This window comes from Lotus japonicus, chromosome 4, assembly GCF_012489685.1.
Source record: "Lotus japonicus ecotype B-129 chromosome 4, LjGifu_v1.2".
In the NCBI taxonomy this organism is placed as follows: Eukaryota; Viridiplantae; Streptophyta; class Magnoliopsida; order Fabales; family Fabaceae; genus Lotus; species Lotus japonicus.
In genome coordinates this window covers 79,805,383-79,830,195 of record NC_080044.1, presented here as the reverse complement: position 1 = coordinate 79,830,195, position 24,813 = coordinate 79,805,383, and the positions used below count along the sequence as shown (strand labels likewise).

At 37.1% G+C, this 24,813-nt stretch overlaps 2 pseudogenes across 1 annotated transcript; one reads left to right on the top strand and one right to left on the bottom strand.

The window, feature by feature from the left end:
- Positions 1-1,583: 1,583 nt before the first annotated feature.
- LOC130713433 (probable RNA methyltransferase At5g51130) lies at positions 1,584-8,035 on the top strand (annotated as a pseudogene). Its single transcript, XR_009010919.1, has 8 exons — positions 1,584-1,900; positions 2,316-2,403; positions 2,834-2,899; positions 3,313-3,381; positions 3,523-3,620; positions 4,362-4,489; positions 4,617-4,771; positions 5,276-8,035. The product of XR_009010919.1 is annotated as a probable RNA methyltransferase At5g51130 (transcript).
- A 1,073-nt stretch (positions 8,036-9,108) lies between these two features.
- Positions 9,109-12,289, bottom strand: LOC130710514 (nuclear poly(A) polymerase 1-like; annotated as a pseudogene).
- Between the last annotated feature and the right edge of the window lie 12,524 nt (positions 12,290-24,813).

Below are 24,813 nucleotides of genomic sequence, written 5' to 3'. Positions count from 1 at the left end.
TTCTCCAATTATGGTATCTGTGAAATTAGATGTACGAAAGAAAGTTAGAAAAGGAAGCAGAAAAGGATTTGGGTGTTGATAACAGTGGATGTTATCATGGCTCATCAGTCAGATAATTCAGGTAAAATCCTAAATACCCCTTCAGAATTGAAAGCAGAAAAGGAATTGGGTGTTCACAAGCTTCAGTTGTCAATAAGTATAAAAGAATGACCTCAAGATGGCAAGAGGAGAAACATATTGGAGAGGCTTGTCTCGGATTTGCCGAAACTGACTCTTAAGATGATTGTGCAAGATTTGAAAACAAAAATGGAGAAAAAAGAAGAGAGGCAAGCAGGGAGATGACACTGAATATGAAATAGTCAAAAGATGAATAGAAGAAGTTGAAGGAGCTGTTGGGAAATTAGTTGATACCAACGATCAACTGACAAAGGATGTCAATGAGATTGCCCCATGTCTGAACAGACTTCAGCTGAGATGGAAAAGAGCATACACGTCCAAAGAAAAAGAGTGATGGAGCAGGTATCAAAAGGTTTTGAACATATAGGAAGATTGTAGTTTAAAGTGCAGTGCATACAATATATTCTGCTGAAATTGGCTGACGAAAAGAAGAGCAAGGGGAAAAGCATAATCTCTGGACACTGAGAGGTGTTGCTGAGGGACTTCATTCACCATGGTAGGAGAAGTGGGCAAAAGCACAATAAAAGGTGTTTTTGTGGATGCTCAAGGCCTTCAACTAAGAAAAAAAAATCTAGAGTCAGTATGTTGTAAGTACTCTCTTGGGATGTTTCTGATCTAGCATATCAATTCTCTATTTTAGCTGTTAAGAAGTTAGGCTTTATGAGGTCACAGTAAACTCATTTCAGATCTATATGCATTAGCTTTCAAAAGACTTTGTACTGTGTCATTTTAGCTAAGGAGTTATTCTCTCGTGTTTTCGACGCTGTTTTGAGGCTTTAAGCTATGGAAGCATGGACCATAAATTGAAGTTTGTAACTTCTTTAACATTTAATGTCTCGTGAGATCGAAACTGATCTCACCACTCAAGTTCAAGTTTTTTTGCAGAATTATTATGCTGTCAAGGAAAATTCACTGGTGTGTAAAGTTTAGATGAGTTATTTATTTTCTATTATTTGAATAAAAATTATCTTACTAACTTTCAGACCTCTAACCTTTTTCTTGACTTCGTTCGGCGGAGAGGGGTTAGGGGTGTGCGTTGCAAGAGCAACCTTCTTTGTCGCCGCTTCCTCTGCCTGCGGCGGCGGAGAGAGGTGAGGGAATGCAGTGGCGGTGCGTTTGGGCGCTGAGGTGGCCGGAGAGGGGTGAGAAGTGTGTGTTGCGAGAGCAACCTTCTTCCTCGCCGCTTACTCTGCCTGCGGCGGCGGAGAGAGGTGAGGGAATGCAGTGGCGGTGGCGGTGCGTTTGGGCGCTGAGGTGGCCGGAGAGGTGACACTTCGTTCGGCGGAGAGGGGTGAGAAGTGTGCGTTGCGACAGCAACCTTCTTCGTCGCTGCTTCCTCTGCCTGCGGCGGCATAGAGAGCGGTGAGGGAATGCAGTGGCGGTGGCGGTGAGCAGAGCCTTCTTGAAGTCCATTTGTGGGGCAAAAGGAGCCGTCGCCGTCGCGGGTTTTGATTTTGAGGGCAGTGTTAGAAACGTATGTAATACATAAAACTATTGGACGCAGGATATCATGCAGTGGCTGTAGTTTAGTGGTCAAGGACAAGGACCATGCAGATAATTCAGAGAACAATGTTGCGGTGGTGTCTAATGCCGATACATATGAGACTTCAAAAGAACCATCTTCTTCGGAGAAAATTGATCTGATGGATATAGTTTCATTTAAACGAGAGAATTTTGTTCAGAGTTGACACCCACCTGGAGAGCACTATGATACAATTCTTTGGTAAGTTGTTGTTGGTTTTTATTTTAACTAAATAAAACTTTGTAAGGGAGGAAGGTAGAAATTTGCCAGTCCCTGTGTCTTTTAGGATGCTAACAGTCCTGTTTAAAATTGTGTCTTTGAAATTTCTTTTTGAGGTCCTTTCCAGCCTTTTTTTGGGTTGACTTCTTCATGATAGTTGCTATCTGAATGGATTACCTTCATGTTATAGTTTTGTATGTTTTAATGCCCAGAATTTATAAAATTTGCCCTTTCCAGCTTGAGTGCACTTGCCTTCATATTTGTCAAGCCTTTGCTTCATTTTCATTTATTTGCTTGACATGTCCTCTCTGCTATGAAATTCATATTATTTGAATATGATTATTTAAATTAATATCCAATGCATCTGTGAGAAAATAAATTACCTTCTGACATGCAGTTTGAGTGTCTCAAAATGGATACATCTAAATTGGGGGGATGACGGTTTAATTACATTATTTTCAGAGACTTGGAAGCTGCTCAAACCTGTAAGTATCATCTCCTTCCATCTACTCTTTGAAGTCTTAATTGCTTATATAAAAAGTGTTGTTGGACAAAGAAAAAGGCATGATATATGGGACCTATCTAGCTATAGGAAGTGGTTTATATGGTGAATTAAGAATTAGACTAAAATTCATGGCCGCATATGTTCTATTCTAAACAGCCCACAACCATCGCCTTCTATTCTATTTATCTCGGTAATCATGGATGCTTTCTTCTGCACTCTTTCTCAAGGCCCCATGTCTCCACTCTATTCCAATGCCTTTTTTCTGTTCTTCTATCTGTTCCGGCTATGATTCATTTCTTAACTTGACTGATTAGTAGTGCACATGTTCTCTGGTAAACCACGCACGAACATCCCTACATTTCTTTAAATCTATTATGTTGTATATGTAAAACCTTTTATCTTCTGAGCAGGGTGACATTTTTGTGTTGGAACCTCAGCCATGGAAGTCATATGTAAGCAATCGTAATGTCTCTGAGGTAACAATTAGCTTGCCTTTTGTGACTATCAATCTTATATTTCAAAGAGTTCTGAGAAGGGGAAACCTAGCTAACTTATTAAATTTACTCTAGAAATTTCTTGGAACTATTCATTTTGTAAATTTTCTGCATGGCGTGGAATCATTTCCTGAAATCTTACTCTATGCTGTTTAGGGTTTTGCTTGTGAACAAAGCAAATCTTAGCTTAAATGGATAGACGTCCTTCTGTTTTTGTTCGTCCATAGTTCTATTCTATTTTATGTTCGGGGAACAACTAATGCATTAGTGCATTATCAAATTGCAAATGTTTGAATTTTTTGTTATGCTTTTAAGTTTCCTTACCCCTAGCCAGATATCACTTGCTAAATATAAGAAATGGGGTTATCAAATAATTTTTTTTTTTCATTATGCAGACCACCATTGCCAACTTCCGCAATATTATGTTTCGTCCAGAACAGTTTCAGGAAATACTGCTAGATAAGGTTTGTATCAAGTATTTGTTTGGAATGTTGCTTTCCATATTTCAAGTTTGCTCAACTAGCAATAAACAAGCATTTCTTCTTCTTTGCCTATTTATTACACTCTTATTCAGATTCTAACAGGCAATATTTAACTCATTGTAGATTGGATTTAGAACAGTAGAAGATATCACTTCAGGGTTGACTGGTAGCAAGGCTGGTTTCAATAGGCCAATTTTGTTTTTTCAGAAATGATACATGTAGTAAGTCAGCTGCATAGTCAAAGTTATTTAATATGGAGTCATTCTTCCCCATAGAGAAGCGTCTGTTACATTTTTTGAAGTCCGTAATGGTTACTTGCAATGAATCTAATGTTCATATGTGCATGTTTTGTCCATTGTGAATGATGGCAGTGAAGCAAATTTTTTGTTGATAGGGGCTTGAATGTAGAGAATGAAAATACAAACTTGTATGTCTTTTGTGTACTTTGCTACTAGTATGTCAATTTGATTCTCTCATCTCATCTCAATATATATAAATAAATAAATAAATATAAATAAATATTATATTATATAAATAAAAGGGGAAACCATTAGAAGGAAAGTTTGCCTAGAGGAACCACCCCATTCTTGCGCCACGTTAGCAGAATTATTAAAAAAAATTCTAAATGAAATTTGAATTACTATTTTTGGCAAGTTTTAGAATTCAACACGTGGAACATGAATTGGTGTACCAAAAAAAAACATGCATTGATTCAAATTTAAGTGGTTCACCATATTTGATCTTTATCCATTTAGTAAACCACCCACAACCATCCAATTAGAAAATAGACACGTTTTTTTCTTCATTTGTCTTCTTTCTGCTGCAAGGATGAACTTTAGCAGCCTAGACCTTCGGAAACCGAACCCTCTCTAAGCCTAATGCACACTTTGCTTTTGAAATCATGTGAAGTTTTGCTGGTAAGATGTGTTTAATTCAAAATTTGAAATTTAAATTTTTTGCAGCACCTTTCTGCAACATAGTATAAATAGGGATGAATTAGATGATTTGCAATCTTCTCAATTCCTCACATCTGAACTCTAAACGTGCTTCATACAAAAGTAGTATTTGGAAGTCGATGATCGAGCCAAAGGTGAGTTCTCAACCGTGCTAGATTCAGCACTTATCCAATTTCGTTATTGTGGAATTTTCATGTAAGACCTACCATCATATATGTGCTTAGCTTAGTGAAATTTTTCTTTTTTCTTTTTTCACGACAGATGTAATTGTCAACAAGGAAGAAGATGCTATTCCCCTCCTTGCAGATGTTATTCTGTTGCATGTCCTGGGAAATGCTAAGACGATGAAGGTATGGAGGAAATTCTCTGCAAAAGGAGGTCTCTCTCATACGGTTTCTTTTCCTAAAACGGGTAGGGTAAGTTGGTTTGCTCTATCATCTCCACCACATATCTCAGACTCTCACTATTGAGAGAAATTTGATAGATTCTGAATCAGATAATATTTCATTGATTGAATCAGCTATTTATACAAGTGCTAATCTAACAGAATCTAAGAGAGACTCTTCTAACTGCACTAACAACAAACCTAACAAACTAACAGAATTAGAAACTAACTAACAGACTAAACTAATCACGTGTTTAATTGTACACGTGTATAATATATAATTTACATGTATTACTCACATAGTCACATTTGAGCGATTACGGTGTTTGTGGTTTAGTGATTGAGATTTGTCTAAACTACACTACAAGGTTTTGGAACTTCCTGTCTTTAAAGGTTATACCAATTTTGCAGAGATGCTACCTTCTAATCTCAAAGAAATAATGCGTAGAGTTACTTTCCCCTCTGATCATGCAACTTTTTTTCTCATTCTGTGCTTCAAAATCTGATTTTTATAATTTTAATTGTTTTCTTGCAGGATCCTCTTAAATAGACACTTTTGGGTATTATGTTAATCTGGCAGGGTAGGTAAGTGTTTGTGGATAAATGGATCCTCATATCCCCTAAGCTTTTGTTTGTTATTTATCTCTGGTTTTATATTCAAACCATGCACACATTCATAAGTATTGTTTCAAACTTGATTATTGAGAGATAGATTGTTTTCCATTAAGAATTTTTTTGTCTGCTTTTGGAAACCTGTCTTGGACTTGCTGAGTTATTGACAATCTTAGGACATGCACCTGACGACTTAAAATACACCCCATCCGTAATGCTATTTAGATGAAATTTAACAAGTAACTATTGGCTATTAAAATGGTAATGAAGGCTGCACTATGACTAGATATGCAAATTAGCTAAGAAGTTTGAAAAAAATAAATGATTTGGGAAAGTTGTTGTCTTGGGAGCTACTTAGTAGCACGATTCTATTATTCTATTGTTTTAGTGCATCTTTGTATGTAAAATAATGATCATGATCACTACGTGCTAATTTTTTTAAGATATGCAGGTGTGGAAGTTATTGATTCAGTGATGAATAACCAGGTTCCTTTGTGGCTTTTGCCAACGCTCTATTTGGTTGCATATGGTATTGGTTTCTATTGGTAAAGAGATTGCCAAAGCCTTAAATGTGTGAAGATATCTCAGGTTGACCCACCTTTATTTCCGATGCATTTATTTCCTAGGTTATTGTCACTTATTGTGAATCATTGTTTTTCTCTTTTCAAGAGCTTTCTGATGATGTCAAAAATCCTTATTTGGCCTCTCTTAAAACATGACCTGTGGGACTATGTTGCTTTTGCTAGAAAAGTATTTTGGATTTAGAACTATGCTTCTTTACTATAATGGGTTGATATGTTGAAAGATTATTAGTGATAGTGCATAATGGTTGGTGGACTCTATGTAGAGGAGCAAGAGGATTGAAATGTTGAGTGAGCGGGACTTTTATCGAACTAAAGTGATTTTCCCCTTCCTTTATATGTTTGTGAATTCAATATGAAATACTCATGATTAGGAGACATTCATAAATGAAGGGATAAGAATATGTTGGTGCTATGTTAAACTAAGCATTGGTCCACAAACCTTTATGAACCTCACTCAGTTCCTCCCCTATTGAAATTCCCTTTCATCTCTGATATCACCGTCAACTGATTTACTCTAGCTTATATTTTGCAGGTGGCAGTGAGGATGAGATCTTATCTGAACTGATATTATTATGAAAATATTCTAGCTGAACTCATTAGAATGAAAATATTTAAGCTTTACTTATAAATTGCAACCTCATGTTGCTTTCAGAATTCAGGTTTGTTTGCAAAACCTTTAAGAAAGAAGGGCTTTACTTTTTTCATGTTGTAATGTTTGTATGAGATGGAAGCCTATAAACTGCAATCTCACAATTCCACATGAAGCAACTTAAAAATTCTTAATTGGTGCATCTTTGATGGATGATTATGGTTCTTGATTCAGTAAAGATAATAATTCAGTAACATTTGTTAGGAAAAAAAAAGCAGAGCAAAAAGAAAATGTATTGTGCTCTTTGAATTTTAATATAAGAATTTATGTGTCACGATTTGCTGAAGTAGATTTATTTTCTTCTATAGCTACTAGGGTCATGGAAAAGTCCAAAAGAATGAGTTTGAGCATTTCCTTTATGATAACTGTTTTTTGTCCAATTAAGTTTTAATGCTGAAGCTTTATGGGATACCTTTAAGTTTGGATAATAGCTTGCTTTTGATATATTTTGCAAAGCACTTCACTTCTTTGGTCTCTTAAGTGGTTATAAGACATTGTTGCTGCAATAATAACAAATATGAGTATTGCTTTAGAGTTAAAAAATTTGTCTGGCTTTTTATGTTTCTGATTTGCTGTGATTATGGCGTTTTGCTAAGTTTAGTATATACGTATATTCTATGTTTGTTCTGCACTTTGAGTATTCATTTTGCTCAAGATTTCTTTCTGGTGCTTGCTTTCAAAGTTGCTAAACAGTGACTTTTTAACTTCATTTCCAAGTTGAATTGATTTTTCAGAACTTATTTGATTCTGTAAACAAAAACTACAAGTGCTTTAACACCCAATTCTGAACAAGTTGCGATAAATGGAGCAGCCTTGGAGTTTGGAAGAGCAGCTGTAGAAGCTGTGACTGACTAAGGCTAGAGGAGTGGACGTAGCTGGAGTAGTGGACACTGTATCATGTTGGGGAAGATATTTGAAATGTTTTTGCTTTTGGTGTCACTTTAGCTCCATTAAAGCCGACTTAGCTTCTTTAGTATGTCTCTATTAATTAATCATTCAGATTATTTTCTTTTTTGGAAGAGCCCCTTGAAATACACTTAAGAGAAGATGTGACAGAAATATAGAAGAAGCCTTCTAGAGAATATGATTGCCTTTATCTTGGAAATGATGGAGGCAGCTAGGTTGCTGCTTTATGTTTATCCTTATGCATTGAAGTTGTAAAAGCTGCATAGGTTGTAGGGAGCAGTCCTAAGTTGTTGAGGTCTATCAATGAAAATTTGGCCTCAGATTTTCTTTAGTGATATTAGTTTTTCTATTTATTAACTTTTGTAATTAGAGCAATGTATTGCTCAATTTTCAGACATGGATAGGGTATTATTGGTATGTAGTTTCCACTTTCCAGACATGGATATCTTTTCCTAACGGCAAGGGTACTCAGCAATTTATTATGGAGGAAGCTTAATGATTGTTGTTCAAGGAGCATCTGCTGCTTGAATCTCTCTTAAATGAATATTGATTAGACTTTGAGCACTTTAAGTTAGTGTTTTTGGTTTGTCTCAAGATTTTATAAGTTAATTTTCAACGTTGAACAATACAACTTCTATACCTTATGCTATTCGACATGCTATTCATGAAATACAATTGAGGTTTGGTAGGCTGCTTAAACTTGAGCTTTGTAAACATATCTTGCCTTTTAATATGATGACAGCTAACAGTATGATTTCTACAGTTTTAACCCCAACAAAAATTCCCCAATACACCTATAGCAAGACAAATTTATTTGATTATAAGAAGGGTTTTTTTTTTCTTATTGTCATAGAAGGGAATTGAAGCGAAACATTGCACCTATGTGGAGTATTTAATTTTAGGCTTAAATAAGTTTTTCGTCCCTAACCTTTACCAAATGTTTGACATTGGTCCCTCGCCGGAGTAAAGGTGGGCTTTAGTCCCTAACTTTTGTCAAAAGGTTTGGTTTTGGTCCCTCCGGAGCTCAGGTGGCCATAAATTGTAATATATTACGTAACCACATAACAACCACAAGAGAATTCAAAGATTAGAAATATATAATAATTAATTCAAATATAATTTTACCACATTATTTCAAATATAATAATTTTATAAAATTTTAGGAAAAAAGCTACCCGTGCATGGCACGGGTCCCGGGTCGGTATACTAGTTATCAGTAAAATCAAAGAAAAAATAAGAAATGCAAATTCATACCAACATATTGATAATTTCTCACCGTTTTTTAACCTCACATCATTTGAGAAAAGGATATCATCCAAGTTCTATCTAATACATACTAAAATAACTACCAACATCAAGAAGCAAATATACACGGATCTGACCAAGTTTTGAGCAACTTTGACACATATTTCAGACAATCACACTCAATTAGGAAAAGCTGGTAGTATGATCTATTATTGCTGCAGAGGTACTAAATTGATATATTAAGAGGTTACCCTCAAGCTCCTCCAAGGCCCTACTAGAGTATATAGATTAGTTCAACAAGTGGTTTTTGTTTTAGAAACAACTGGTTCTACTGCTGCTGCAGACGTTGAGTTTGAAGAGTCCAGGATGTTGTTTTTTATGTTAACCAAAATCTCTGACTTGATTTCTATACTCAAGATCATCTTCAAGCTCATCAGGTTCTCTAGATGTATCACCTAGAATTTCTCAAGTCATCAGTCATATATCCTGTGCTAGCTTTCCCTTCAACCCTTCCTATCATCATTTGCTCCTAATACAAACTTTATCTTCTTGATACTTTTCTGCTTGACCATTGCCACTTTGCCAGAAATAATTAACTCTGAATTTGCTTTCTCTCCCAAGTTAGTTTAGGCGGGTGGAAGGTTGAACCCCTCCAGGATAGACAAAGTTAGGTATCTTTCAGCGTTTTATATGGGAGACCTTGATATCCATTCCAGGTTTCCGTAGAGTGTACATGTTGATAGTGTGCCTAAATTTTTCAATAGCTAATCTTATATCAAATTGTTCACCTTCATTGAAAGGACCCTGCTTCCGTTGCAGACCCATGAAGTAATAGCAGTATAAAGGTCTTGATTTGTCAGAAAAGTCACCAGGATGTGGATGGCATTGAAGCATGCCATAAGTGTGCTTCTCAATCTAGATGTTTAACAGACAATGAAGTAAGGTTATTTATATCTAAAGATCTATGTGCATGTTTGGATACACGATGAAAAATCACGGTGAGTCACAACTTCGTTTGGTTAAAAATCATGGTGATTCACGATAGTTTTTCACTATGTATCCAATCATACCCTAACAACACAAACCTTCAATGTCAACATGCGCAGACGAGACTTCACCAAACCATTCCATTCTCTAAGATCATCCACATTTTCAGCAGAAATAACTATCTGCAAATAATTCTTATGAGCTTCAAGAAAGGGATAAGACACAAAAAGAGTATCCCAATCAGCCTTGCAAGCCTCCATAGCCTAAAAATATCAGAAACATCTCATTAAGCAATCTCAATAACATGTATAATTATAAATTAAATCATTATTAATAAAGTATTGGCCAACCTTTACAGAAAACACAACAAACATGCTAGTATATTTCTGGAATCGTAGCTCAAACATGCACAAAATAAAGAATCATACCTCACATATTTCACTCCCTCTCTGAAACTCATCCTTCATAATACGCAATGTACTTGAAGACACATTGTAACTAGAATTCCAGCAAGGATAAACAGGAGTAATTATCGGCATCCGATGGGATCTATCCCTAGGATATTTACTAGGATCCCAAACTTGAAGTCCAAGAGATCCTTCTTCAATAGGACAAATCATTACAGGATTTGGCCAACGCCACTGAGTATATACCCTGAAAAACTGAGACACTAACATATTCGGCAGTGCATTGGGAAATAGCTGATATATTCGAGCAAGCAATGTGTAGTTTATACTTTATACCACCAAGAAAACCAGTAGCCTGGGCACAACATATGAAGAAGCATTAGGAAAATCTGAACATAACAAATAGCAGTGAATAAATTCAGGCCAAAACATAAAAGAACACCAAAGATATCATCTAGAGTAGGAGCTTTGACATACATTTGAATAAACTCCACAACACTTCGCCCATAGCCTGATGCATCTCAATGCCATTTGAAAATTCTGCATTTCATAAACAGAAACCCAATCAATGAAGAAAGTCACAGAAAGCTGAAGATAATTTCTCTTGTCTTTAAAATTTATATACATTACCTGAATATTTGGAACCAAATGCAAGATTTGATCGGTCATTCGACAACTATTAAGACTACGAACAGTTTGTTCATCTGCATTTTGTAATACTGAGTCCTGTGAAATATCCAAGTCCTGTCCAACAACAGAAAAAACATACCATTAAGTGGTATGCAATAGGTATTATCACCTTTCAAATTAAATTAAAAGAGTGACAGATGGAAGTATGGAACAACTTGAACCTATTAATCTCCCATAAATCACTTCCTTCCGGAATAACCAACAAGGATAATCTTGCATAAATGGGATCTATAGAAACACCATTGAACTTGAACTTCATCAGCGGAACATAAGCATTAGGTACAGGGTGCAACTCTGTTACTTCTCGCATCTCAGATAACATTTTAGGTAGCTGGCCAAAGAAATCCTTCTAAGGCCAATTCAAATAACAACTTTAGCAGGTTGGAAATATGACCTTAAAGCCTATTTGCAATAAAAAGAATGGGAAGAATTAAAATACATCTCTGGATGCATATATAGGTCCCACACATATAGCGTCTATATCTGCTCCAGGACCATGCACCTGCAAAATTTGAATTAAAATGGTAATAGTCAAAGCTTAATGCAAGATGCAAAGATAGTGAGAAGGGTTTGGAAAATAAAACAGCTTCTTAATCATACCCCAAGCCATAGGAGCCAAAGGTAAAAACCTTGGCCTTTGCTTCTTGTACCACTTGTTTGTCAAGTTCCTTAGCATGGCTAATGGTTTTGACCCAAACCTTCACAATCTAATTCATTTTACAACATCACATCCAAAACAAATCAATTCATAAGGAGATCCATTGAATGCCATAGATGAGATAAGATGAAATAAAAAAACCAAATAAAAAATTTCAATTCCACAAATGATAAGCACTAGAACATTTCTCTCCCAAGAAGCTATATTCTTTTCTTTCCCTCAATTTCTCAGTATGGCAATCACAATGTGTTTGGATTTTCAGTGGGCACACAATCTGAAGCACAGAAACCCCAGAAGCTACACTTTAATTTGTAGTTAATCCCATAAGTGATTATGAGAATTCCTAGTGCAGAACCAAACACACTGAGAGTATTCAATGCTAATCCCATAAGTAACCCCAGAAGCTACACTTTAATTTGTAGCTAATCCCATAAGTGATTATGAGAATTCCTAATGCAGAACCAAACACACTGAGAGTATTCAATGCTATCAACAAACTAAACTCAACCTGGTCTAGCCTTCCAATCACTTCCTCCCTACTAATTGTCTCCTGCTGATTCTCATAGAAACTGGCATCTTGCAAGTACTGAAAATCGGGAGTCCAATTTCAGCACAAAAGTAAAACTTGTAAAAAGCTAAAAAACTAAGAAGAATTCACTATATAGCAGCACAAACAGAACCTTCTCAAGTTCAAGGGTCTTGATCACATCATATTCAGTTGGTCCACTCAATGAGATGGGTTCTGTTATTCCATATTGTTGCTGCTGCACATTATTGTGGTTTCTCAATCCAGAACTCCTCATGAATAACTTGAGTGTTTTTCCCTCTTTTTTTGAAATATTATTATAGTAACTGTGTTGTGTGATGATAATTGTTGATAACAAGTACAGTAATGGGAGAGAACAATTTAAAGGTATAAACTTTGAGACAATCAAAGTATGCAGGAATGATTTCAAAGAAACCCAGAATAAGTTTCTTCAAGGGGAAGAATTAAAACAGTTGTAACAACTTGGTGCAACTGTTGGATTAATTGTACATTGAAATTAAAAACAATACTTGAGCAACACTTAATCTATACTTGTCTTTAGGGATAAAACAGATAGGGCTGTTCATGAAGCCTATAACACATAAAAAGGATGTTTGGATATATTTTTCTTTTTTTTATAATCAAATTTGAAACTGTGATAAGCTATTAATAGAAATTTCTTCCTCAAATTGACTGTCTTAAAATCAAGTGTAGAAGAATTACTAAATATGTATAAAGTAGGCTTTTGAAAAGTTTACTTAATTAAAAAGATCATGATTCATGTCATGTATAAAGCCTTTTCTGGTCCAACACGCTAAAATATTTAGAGAGGGGGTGAGGGGATAGGAGTTTGCTGATTCCAGTAACACTTTGGGTGCAGTTAGGGGATTTTTTTTTTTATCTTTACCATAATCCACCTCTAGGCTCTAGGCAACATCACATATAATTTGAAGGCTTAATAGCTTTCTTGGTCCCTTACTTATCACGGTTTTGCACTTTTGGTCCCCAATAAAAAAATTAGCACTTTTGGTCCTCCACCTTGCTTATTTGTTTGCAAAAATGATCCCTATTTAGACTAAAACTGCAAAAGTGTGTAAATATGAGGGACTAATTTTGCTAATTTTTTCCTAAAGAGACCAAAAGTGCAAAATTGTGATAAGTGAGGGACCAAAAGAGCTATTAAGCCTAATTTGAATGTTGAGGAAAATAATGGGGGCTTCAATGAAATTTTTTATCACACTCAAACCTAATTGTGATTCCTACCTCCTTTAAACCAAACAGAGTTTTGTATATAAACATGTATGTGTAAACATTCAACATACATTTCAATTTTTTTTATCTCGCACGTATCAAATTCATCATATATCACATTCATAATTCATTAGTTTTTCTCTTCTCTTTATCTGCATGGTCCTTGTCCTCAAGTTTGGAGGCTTTCGCAGGTTTATTCCCGGCAGATTTCGATCTAGCTTTGTCCATTAAAAAAATCATTAAAGAATAAAAAGTTATTAGCATATTATCCCACACAAGAGGACTTCCTAGTTCCTATAGTTTGTTGCTAAATTATCATGGTTATTGATGTAAGTGCATACTATTAAGCAAAATAGAAACATATAGTTTTAGAATTGAAATAATAAAAAGTGTGACTGCTGGGATTCGAGCCCAGGTCTACACGGACCCCACATGGAATTCTGACCACTAGACTACAGCAACTGCATGATATCCTGCGTCCAATAGTATTAAATACATACGTTTCTAACTGCCCTCAAAATCAAAACCCGCGACGAAGAAGGTTGCTTGCCCCACAAATGGACTTCAAGACTCTGCTCACCGCCACTGCATTCCCTCCCCTCTCTCCACTAAATTCCCCATCGTCTTCCTGCCCCAAACCACCACTCCGACTCCGACCATCACTCCGGCTAAAATTGCTCTCACACCTCCCAGATTTCCCATAGTCCTCTTGCCCACCCATCTCCAAACCACCACTCCGGCCACTCCAGCGCCCAAGAACCATGCTAGTCAAAGGTTTTTTTCTTTTTCTATTTCTTCCCCCCTTGTTGATACATAGGGTGGTATTTGATCATGGAATCCCAAGAGTTCAGCAATTGCATCAATAGTAGTTTTCCCATTGTAAAACCTCCCAGAAGATCCATTAGGGAAGTCAATCCCATAAGGTAGGTAATCTGCTCTGGCCAAAGTTTTCCCATTGTCCACCAAAGAGTCACCAAAAATGAAGTAGCAGGGTACTTGTGGTGCAGCTAGACAGATTTGCTTACAACACCATGGGGGCTTAGAATTTTTACTAATATGCTTATAGTATACATATAACTAATGTTGCTTTCATAATACACTTTTACTATTTTTTATTGAAATTTTAATATAAGAAACATTTAATTGAATTGAAATTTAAGCAGTATTTTTAAGTATACAAATCAGCATATATAGGACAATTAATTATAATGTATTTTTAAACTCAAATGTAGTTCAAAAAAACTCAAATGTAATATTTTAGTACTAAAGATTTATAGGTACATTTTATCCCACGACTAAAATTTTCTGGATCCGACAGTGGTTGGTGGAAATACCCTTGGGGCTGGGGATGGCCATGCCCCCCAAAAAGTTATAGAAAATCTCAGAGGATGGGTGGTACTTACATATTTTTGTATTGATTTCTTTCTCTATATATATAAAATGGTGCACAAGCTAACAGAAGAAATGTGTTGGCTCAGTGGCTTACACTTATCCTGCATAGCTTGCTGGTACTGGGTTCGAACCACTCCTTCCCCTATTTCAGAATAATATTTTATTTTTGTGATTTGAATGATTTTTCATCAATTTGAACTGTTGTAAGTTTCAAAAATCATTCAATTTGAACTATTGTAAGTTTCAATTTTTGTTGTCTGTGATTTGAATGATTTTTCATCAATTTGAACTGTTGTAAGTTTCTATTTTTGTTGTCTTTTTTTCAGGTTTGATCCAATTGAAATAGAACCACTCGCAGAGATGAAAGAGCTGGAGTATAAGGCCCTCAAAGAAATAGTGGATTGCTATTCTTTGGAGTTAGAAGAGATGAAGCATACAAAGGAAAAACTTGTTAAAGAATATGCAAAATTGAAGAAGCTTGGGGGAAAGGTGCTGTAGAGTGGTGTATTGGTTTTCCAATCTTGTATAAATTTGAATCTACTCTTGGATCTATGCACATATGATACAAATAAAGGCACAAGTGAAGGCATTCATACAACAGAGATTCCAATACATGTGAAAGGCTATTACCATTTAGTTGCTGTGATAATTGATCAGAAATCATCCATTAAATTTCCTGAAAGTGGACATATGTTACAATAGAGGCAGACTTTGAGGTGCAACAATCTCTCTTTTACGTTTCAATTTAAAATTTTCATCATATTTTAGGAATCTAAATGACTATAGTTTTGCTATAGTTTTGCTATCCATTGTGTTTATCATAGAAAAAGCCACAGAAAAGATATAGAAAACAGAGAAACATAGAAAAATATAGTAGGTAAATCTCTACTCAGTAACTGTATAGCTCTTCAATTAGTGAAAAGAGAAGTTTAATGATATTACAAAATTTATACGGAAATCATCCCCGGCCATAGCGGGAGAAACATGTATCCCCAATAAAAGACTCCCTACTCTCAGATTGCTCCAATATCTATGCATTATCGATCTTTAGATGATACCTCTCCTTCCTCTGTAGATTTATTGATGCTTTTAAACATGAACTGTTTTTCTACCATCCAAAATAAGCCATTTGTCAAGAGAGACACTATAATCTGGGGCTCTCCTTTCATTGCAGCAACATGCAACACACTATAGCCCTGAGTACAGTATGTGATTGACATCTGCAAGTCCAAGACAAAAATAGGGAAAGATTTTATGAACACAGACAGTAAAGACAAAAAAAAGCAAGATCAAAAAGAATTAGTGAAAGACAACAATATACATAAGTAACAAAAACAGCACATTTCAGATCATGAATGGTGCTATCAGAGTGTTAATTGATTTGAAAACAATATGAACTTTTTTTACCCATAATCTGTCCATTTCAAAACAAAAAAAAAGGTGTTATTCACTGGTGATTAAGAAAAGCACTTGAAAATGGCAGAAGAAAATCTAAAACAAAGAGCAGATGTATGAATCAAACAAACATCTGATTAATTGAAATACAAATCACAAAGCATGAATTCAATATAACAAAATTAGAAGAGGGAAGGAAAATGAATCGATCATGATTGGATTGGTAATGCTATCTGATTAATTGATTGCAAAGAAAAGGGAGTGATAATGCTAACTGATTAATGCTATGTAGCAAGCATTGTGCTTAATGAACTCAATGATTTGTCAAATATGTGTTGATGGTAATTATTATTATTGAATACATATCAAACTCTATTACTTGTTGATACTTGAAAAAAATCACAAATATCTGAGCCGTTCTGAACTCCTCCAAACTACAATCTCTAAAATCTGACTCAACAACATATCAAATCAAAATTAAAAACACAAACAGGGATCCTTAAGCATCCTTCAATACCCCTGCCATCATTTTGCTAAAATAAGTTCAGAGAAACAAATGATAATGAATCAAAACTAATGCTACAAAGTGAATCAAACAGTGGCAGCGAAAAAAATCATGTACCTGTGGCTCAGGTTAAGAGAGGTAGCAGTGAGGTAGCTCTACCTTCAACCCTCTCTACTCAAGGCCTTAACTCTGTTGCATTCATCTTCCACGCCAAAAGTACCTTGAAAATATCAGCCTTCTCGCCAGCAATTTCTCCATGAACATTCCCTAATAGAAAAGTCGCTGACACAGGTACAGGTTAAAGAGCAACCTTTTCAAGTGCACATTCGATTAAACAACAGGCAGACATGGACAAAAAGAAAAACATTGATCAAAAGAGGTTCTTCTATATTTGATAATTTTGCACAACAAATGTTGATGTGGTTGTAATTGTGAATAAAATGGCATAACTTACTCATTGAATCAACTATTTTTTAAAAACTGATCCTGAACCATCATGTAGCAGTGCAGTGCCTATCAAAAGCTTTTTCTACAATTTTGCACAAGTTGAAGTGCTTGGTTAATGGAAACATGTCTCTCTCACATACAATTTATCAGTACCAGCAAGAAAAGAAATATTGAGTCACAAATCACCAAATCATATAATGGAAACATGTCTACAAAATTACTTGGTTGGAAATCCATCTGATGATTTTTTGTTCTAAACTTGAAACCTAATAGACGTTGAAGAGGATAGGGAGCCTGTTAGTGTAAAGGAATGAAAAAGGTGAAAAATCAAGTCATCAACTCCTTTGAAGGACAATAAACCAAACGGAATACATACACAATAGAATAGATTAGATTAGATTAGGTTGTTGATTGAAAGAAGGAAACGCGAGCTTACTGTAACCAAATTGGACAAGATAAAACGGGAAGAAAGGGTTTCGATTGAAACGGCAGAGAAGGGAAAAGGAGTTCAACAGTGCGAGGATTTAGGGAGAGAGAATAACGCATCCAAGGGATAAGACTTGAGAGTGTAGAAACGAAGGAGAGATTTTTTGTTACAAAGTGAAGGAGATATTAAACCGTGGACAATTCCTATTTCTAGATTATATTATATTAAGTTAGATTGTAAAAATAAAATAAAATAAAATAAAATAGATTAGATTATAATATACAATATATTTCCCTAAATTAAGCTAAACAGATTTGATAGGCTTTTTTACAATTCTATCATCATATCTTTACAAAAAAAAATAAAAAATCAATATCAATTCTAACAAAGAAATATATCAATCCTTCTCATCTCCTTGTTGCTCCAAGAGGAAGACGAGATAGCTGTTTCATTCCTATTCGTTGTTATGATGTTCCATATTCAAATAGCGGAGATTCACGAAGAAGTATCGCGAACTTGTACAATAGATGCCACAAAGATAGTCAACTCTATTATCGAAGAAATAAGGAAACGGGCGACGATTTGGCACCAGATATCCGGAGGTGTGGAATGTAACACCCCGTTTTCGGTGGCGTCACTTTAGTAACCAAAAGTAAACTTAATGCGGAAAAACGTGAATATTTTTTTTTTATAATAACTAAGACAAGACTGAATTAAATCAAACCCAAAAGCGACAAGCAACAGAACTAATGTACAATATATAATACAGCCCCCACTGTAAGTAACAACCTCGTCACGAGTAACCTCCAGTGACGGAAAGAAAGGTGTAGCGCCCGAAGGCAATATGTACAGACTGAAAGTAAAGGTGAAGTGTCCGCAACACCATCCCTCAAAACTGAGAATCAGCTGGCCCATCGGCCTAAAGCAAGACCTCCTAAGTCCAACCAACTCTCTGTGATTCCTGTAAAGAAACCACACAAAAAGCTATAGGTGGGAAACTACCCTGTCCCAAAAGAAACAAATGATGTTCAGAGCTAAGACTCTACTCCTACACTAATCTCATCTCGAGGAGCTCACACCAGCACTAAAACCTACATGCTAGCATGATCGTCGTCCGAATTCGAAATCCAGAACGACCTAGTCTATGTACATCCTCCGTCCTCCGCTCGCTATCGCGATGCGCTCCTGTTCCAGCATCCCAACTCTAGTTTCCCCCGAAGGGTGAACCGTCGTGAACCAGCCCGCCAAAGACATCTGACAAAGGGCGTTTGTTCGCCAAAGCACACACAGAAGACGCGAGGGTCAACTCCAAAGAATTATGTAAATATTACACCAATAGATACAGATAAGAGAATAGCCACTTAGGCTTATAGCTAGGGATAACATCCTAGGGTTGCATAATCCACAATCACATAAACGACAACAATAACATTTAACATGTCTCAGATAGAGTTAACAAGTATCACACACACTCATCAACTAAGTCAGTATGCATGTTGCATGAAATGATATGCAGGTTAACCCAGTCAACCAATATGCAATCCGGAACGGATGGACATCAACGGATCAGCCCTAGCACCAGCCACGGTGGGACCATTTCGGCCCGCGTGCCTCTTACTCCAACAACAGCGGTAGTCAGATCAGCCGTAACCCGTAGGTCTGCCATTTCGGTCTGCTACAAGAGACGTCTATAAACGCTCTTACACGGAAATCCGGGTCTTATGACCATTTTGGAATCCGACAACATTTGGAATTCTCCGAGGTCCGGTATCACGCCGTGTATTAACCTCCTATGTATGCATGAATGCAATGTGATTAAGCAAACAACGTCTCCGACCTCACTCGACACGTCGCCACGTGTTCTAGGTAATTTAATGTCTCTAAAAGCTTACCCTAAGGTAAAAGTCGATTCTGCGACAAAATACAATAATCATAAAATGAATGCAACCACTCACGATAACTCTTCGAATCATCAATGCTCTCACGAAGTCTCACGCTTCAGTGGAGTTTTATGCTTTCACAAGGTCTCACGCCTCAGTGAATTTACACACTTGCACGAAGCCTCACGCTTCAGTGAAGTTTCATGCTCTCACAAGGTCTCACGCCTCAGTGGAGTTCCATGCTTTTCACAAGGTCTCACGCCTCAGTGAAGATTCACGCTTTCACAAGGTCTCACGCCTCAGTGAAGCTCCATGCTGTTCACGAGGTCTCACGCCTCAGTGAAGATCCATGCTTTCCACAAGGTCTCACGCCTCAGTGGAGTATCCCGCATTCACAAGGTCTCACGCCTCAGTGAAGCTCCTCGACTCATCCCTTGGATAGCCTGACAACATAGCTGCTCCAACAGCACAACAATAACAGCTGCTCCAACAGCACAACAACAACAGCTCCTCCAACAGCACAGCAACATCTACATACTCAAAGCCTCTCAACTTTCTCAACACTGGGATCCGACGACACTTCTCGTTTTCCAAAAACTAAGATTTGACTTCCAATGCCTTCCTTCGAGATTGTTATCATTACTTAAAGATTTAGAGGTTATTTAATGTCTTATGAGTTTTCTTTTCAAAATAATATCCTTTTAGTCTTATCGCAACACTTATACATTTAAGGATCTCCAAATCCCAAATCACTTCCCGAGAATGTCTCGATCCACTAAACAAAAAACAAGGCCCGAACCTCGTTCGTCTTATCAAACCGTCTCAAAGCTCTCAAAATAAAATCGGCATGACCTGCCCGCAATTCTCACTATACAGAACCTCAGATTTCATTGCAAAAGCAGAATTAACTCAACACAATCAGTCAACATGTCATATATCAACATATTAAGCAATAACCACATGACACTTAACATATAAGCATGCACCACACATCCTAAATTACCCAATTAGCACTTAGCATGAAGATTCAATCTCAAAAGCATTCAGTAGATGAATCATCTACATTGTCAGCCGAAGCCTCAGAAAACATTTTCCAATCACACACAATCCAGTGCATAAACAGTAAACAATGTCGAAAGCATCGACCCTAAGTATTAACTAGAGATTCAGTGAGAAGCCCTCACCTGTAGATTCTCCAGGGTGAACTTCAAACTCTTCCTCACAAGCAAAGCGTTGCTCCTCAGGAAATTCCTCAAAAACTCCTTTAAAGCAAAATCACAGAAATACAATCAGAATCTATCGAAAACTAAGCTATCGATACTTACTAAGGTTACTCGAAGTAGTTCATACTCCGAGGTACGATAATCTAGCGCGAAAGGACAAGTTTTCGGAAAAGGAAATTTTCCTCCTCCTCCCCCTATAGGCTCGGCCACTTTAGGTGATTAGGGGACTCGATTTTTCTTCGATCAAACTTGGTTCCTATGCTATCATAAGCCGTAACTAAGGGTATTCTGAACTCGAAAAAATTATCGGATCAAAAACTGTCGCAGGGGTATTTTGGTCATGATTTTTAACTTAGAATTTTTCAAAACTGAAATCCCAAAAACCAAATTTGACAGGGACGTTACTAACGACGTTTATGACAACTAATCCTACTAGCACTAAGCTAAGGCGATAGTTTTCAGCCTAAAGGTTGAAGCTTTACTCCAAAAACTCCAAAAATGGGTATTTAAGGCTAAAATTGATTCCGGCGGAAATCCGGCGGCATAACGGAAAACCTAACCCGGCAGAAGTGATCTTGGGCACATAAGGAAGAGGTTTAGAATCAGAAATGAAATATTCAGGATAGTTTTGCAAAAACCTCAAAACTATCAGCTCATAAAAGTCTACAGAAAAGCTATGGAAAAAGCGATCGGAGGTAAGGATTAGCGACTATACCTCGAAACCTTGAAGCAGCAACTGATTGATCGACGATCAAGCAAGGATTGAACAAAATCTCTTCCTCCTTCTTCTTCTTCTTGGCCGCGGGTTTGGGTGGGGAAAATGGTGGAAAATTTGTGTTTTTCTTCCTTTCTTGGCTATATATAGAGGTTGGCAAAACGCGGGAAAATGAAAGTTTCGCGAATCTGATTTTTCCGGCGTCATTCTCCATGAATTCTAAGATAGGTTTTGGCGAAAGAATTCCAAAACTAAAAAGAGGTCTCCTTGTATTTTTGGCAACTAATGCATAGTCGGTATAAAACTATTTTACCCGATAAGTTGCTTTTTGCATCGGATGTCGGAATGGAAAACTTCCTTCTGAAGAAAGATTGAAATCATCAAGAGAAATGGGTGTACGCGTGTAGAATCTTCATTTGATGCTCTGAATAGAAAAAGTCTTCATTGTCGGGTGATTCTAGGGTTTTGAAATACCAGGGTTTCGGTTTCGGCAAACTTCCGATGATTGGAATCGGACGTTCGTAGATCCTAGAGTTTCGCCTCGAAACGATTGTGATATATGGAAAAAGAGAAGTTCTAACATTTCTCTGAAGATTTTTGGAATTAATTTCCATCGTGCCTAAAAGTGAAAACTAGCTATATTCTAGGGTTTCTGACCTAGGTTTAAGCGTATAACGATCGTGCTATAACTTTTATCGACTTCGATACAATCCTTTGACTTTTCCTGAACTTTCTCCTTCATAAATTTATTTCATTTGGTAAACTCTAGTTCAGGTTTCCTTTCACGATACATCAACCTACTTGTGAATAAGAATTTATTCACTTGGTATAAACTGAAAAACTTGGGCCTTACATGGAAAGAGCAGCGGTGAGAAGCGGAAAAACCATCAAAAAACGACGATTGTTCGTGAAGGTTTCCACAGAAATACCCCTTGGTTCTATCAGCCATCAAACCCTGTCGGATAGAAGCCTACCTACTATAACCGGCTCATCTGTTTACCCGAGTTACAGTCTGTCTTTTTTTTGGGGGGGGGGGAGGTGCCCGACAGGGTCCCCCCACTGACTTGGCCCAGGCCTAAGTGAAAGTGAAGTGGTGGGCCTACCCATCCCCGGGGTGATCTCAAGAGAAAGTACTATATTGGATGATGGATTACCCGGTTGTACATGAAGCTTCCGGTGCCTTAGCTCTTGCTGATGGATAGGCGGACTTCACTCCCATTTTCATACGGCGAGAGTCATTGGTTCAAATCCAATAGTAGGTAAGGCCGAAAGCCCTGCTTTTGCCAGCATGACAGCCACCGGCCGGATAGAAGCTCGTTAGGTTAGCTGAGACTAGGGGATTTGACCCTTAGGGTAGGGCTGGGCTTGAGACCCTTCGAATAGGGCGCTAGTCATTTATTTTTTATCTTTCCTATCGTGACAACTCTGGTTCCCCCACCTTTTTTTTCGTTCTGGGGCTAAGAGAGTAAGGTTCCTGTCTCGATCCTTTTTATTTCTTTCTTCATGATTGTCATACATGCGAATAGCGTAGGAAGTAACCAAGTTTGAATGGTGGAAAGCCAGGAAGAAACCCCACTTCGCCAGCTCCAGATCGAGGAAGTATCCAAAAAATACGAAAAAGTTCTCTTTTTGCATGTATGATTTCTTGGTAGCAGCTAAGAGTTTGGGGCGAGCTTCAAAACCGGGGAACAACTGAACAGCAATCTCCAGCTCAAAGATGCTCGGTTAAATAAGTGAGAAGCTCTGCTCTCTTGCTTGCTTTAAAGCAGCCCACTTCGGAGTCTCTCACAGGAGAAGGACTGACCTTTTCTCTCATTCCTATCTCATATTGGGGAGAAGTGTACTGCCCTCGATCAAACAAACTAGAAAAAAAAAATTCATAAGAGAAGAAAGGCGGGGCTGCTGTGTGACAACACTACAGAGAAAGCGACGCTTTCGTTTAACATGCTATGGTCTCAACGCCCTTACGGCGGGTTTATCTTTGGCATAAAGAGATTGAGCGAGCTCTTTTACCATACCTGACTTCCTTGAGACATCACTTGAAGAGAAAGCTGAATCCTACCCCACACCCACAGGGGCATCTTCTGAACCTTGCGACCGGGGAGATTTTCTCAATCACATCCCTAACAGGAATTGCTTACTACAGACAGACGGGATGAAATAGCCGCTTCTTCTCAAGCGGCTTCCGTTAGTTGATAGATCATCGGAATAGATCGAACCGGGACCAGCCCTGCAGGGTACCCCTATGCTATGGACGTCCTAGACTGACTAATAAGGGTTGAGATTTAGAAATCTTGTTCTTTTTCGCTAACGTGCGCTCATCAGTCCGCTTTCCCGCCACTCGTCCAGCCTCTTCGCGAACTTGTACAATCGATGCCACAAAGATAGTCAACTCTATTATCGAAGAATAAGGAAACAGGCGACGATTTGGCACCAGCCGGATGGTGCGCAATGAAGACCAATCCGTGAGCTATTTAATTTGGTGTGCTATATAAGCGATAAAATTTGGTGTGCCTATATAAACATATAAAACTGTGTTTGCTCTTCGCCGACTAATCATCATGACAGTCACTGGTGTAAAGCACCACAGTACGCACGGAGCAACTGTGCTTTGGTTATCACCGTTGATAATAGGAGCAGAAGTAGCGGCTTTTCCCTTGCCACGTGGCTGCAATTTGGATGACTCATTTTTTTGCGAAGAATATAGGGATCCCATCCCTTGTTTGTTTAGATGATAATGTTTAAAAGTATTGAAACCCTTGTTCATATCTTTGATGGTGGTTTGGTAAAAATCAATAGCTACCTTGCAACCCATTGTTCGCTCCAGCCAAGCCCTATATTTTCCAGCCCAAGTCCTCTCTTTTCAGCCCAGCTCTGTTCTTCTTCAGGCTTTCTGTTCCTCTTTCCTTAATTTCAATTTTTCCAAGGGCCAGATTCCATATTTTTCTTTCTATGCACAAATACTTGATTTTGGTTAGTTTGGCTGCTAACTGTTGATGTACCTCTTTAACATTTATGTTTGGAATCTTCTAAGTAAAGAATGAAGTGTTGATTTACATCTTGCTAGTTGATGGAATTAATTCAACGATGCTAATGAGAATAATTCTAAGTTAGTGCCTCTGGAACATACCTACTCTGTTCATATTTATTATCTTAACTATATCCTGAGTCTGGAAATGGAAAGGGTAAGGGTGAGTGACATCTTAATAATATACTAGTGTTTTTACCCGTGCGCTGCACGACGAAGTTTTTTTTATTGCATTTGATAAATCAATAATTATTTTAATTATAAATAATTTAAGAAAAATAAAAGAACAATCATAATAAAAAGGTAGATCATTTATACTGTTTTGTACTTAAACACTGATTTAATCAATATAAAAATTCTAGACAAAAAAAGAAATTAAATAGCCAAAATCTTCAATTTTTCACATGTGGCGTATAAATAATTTTTACCTTGAAGATATAAATACATGTATTTAGAACTATTAGAGCGGGGACTTACAAAGTGAAACCAAAATACATAGATATATATATAATTAAACCTAAATTTATTTTAAAATCGATAGTGCAC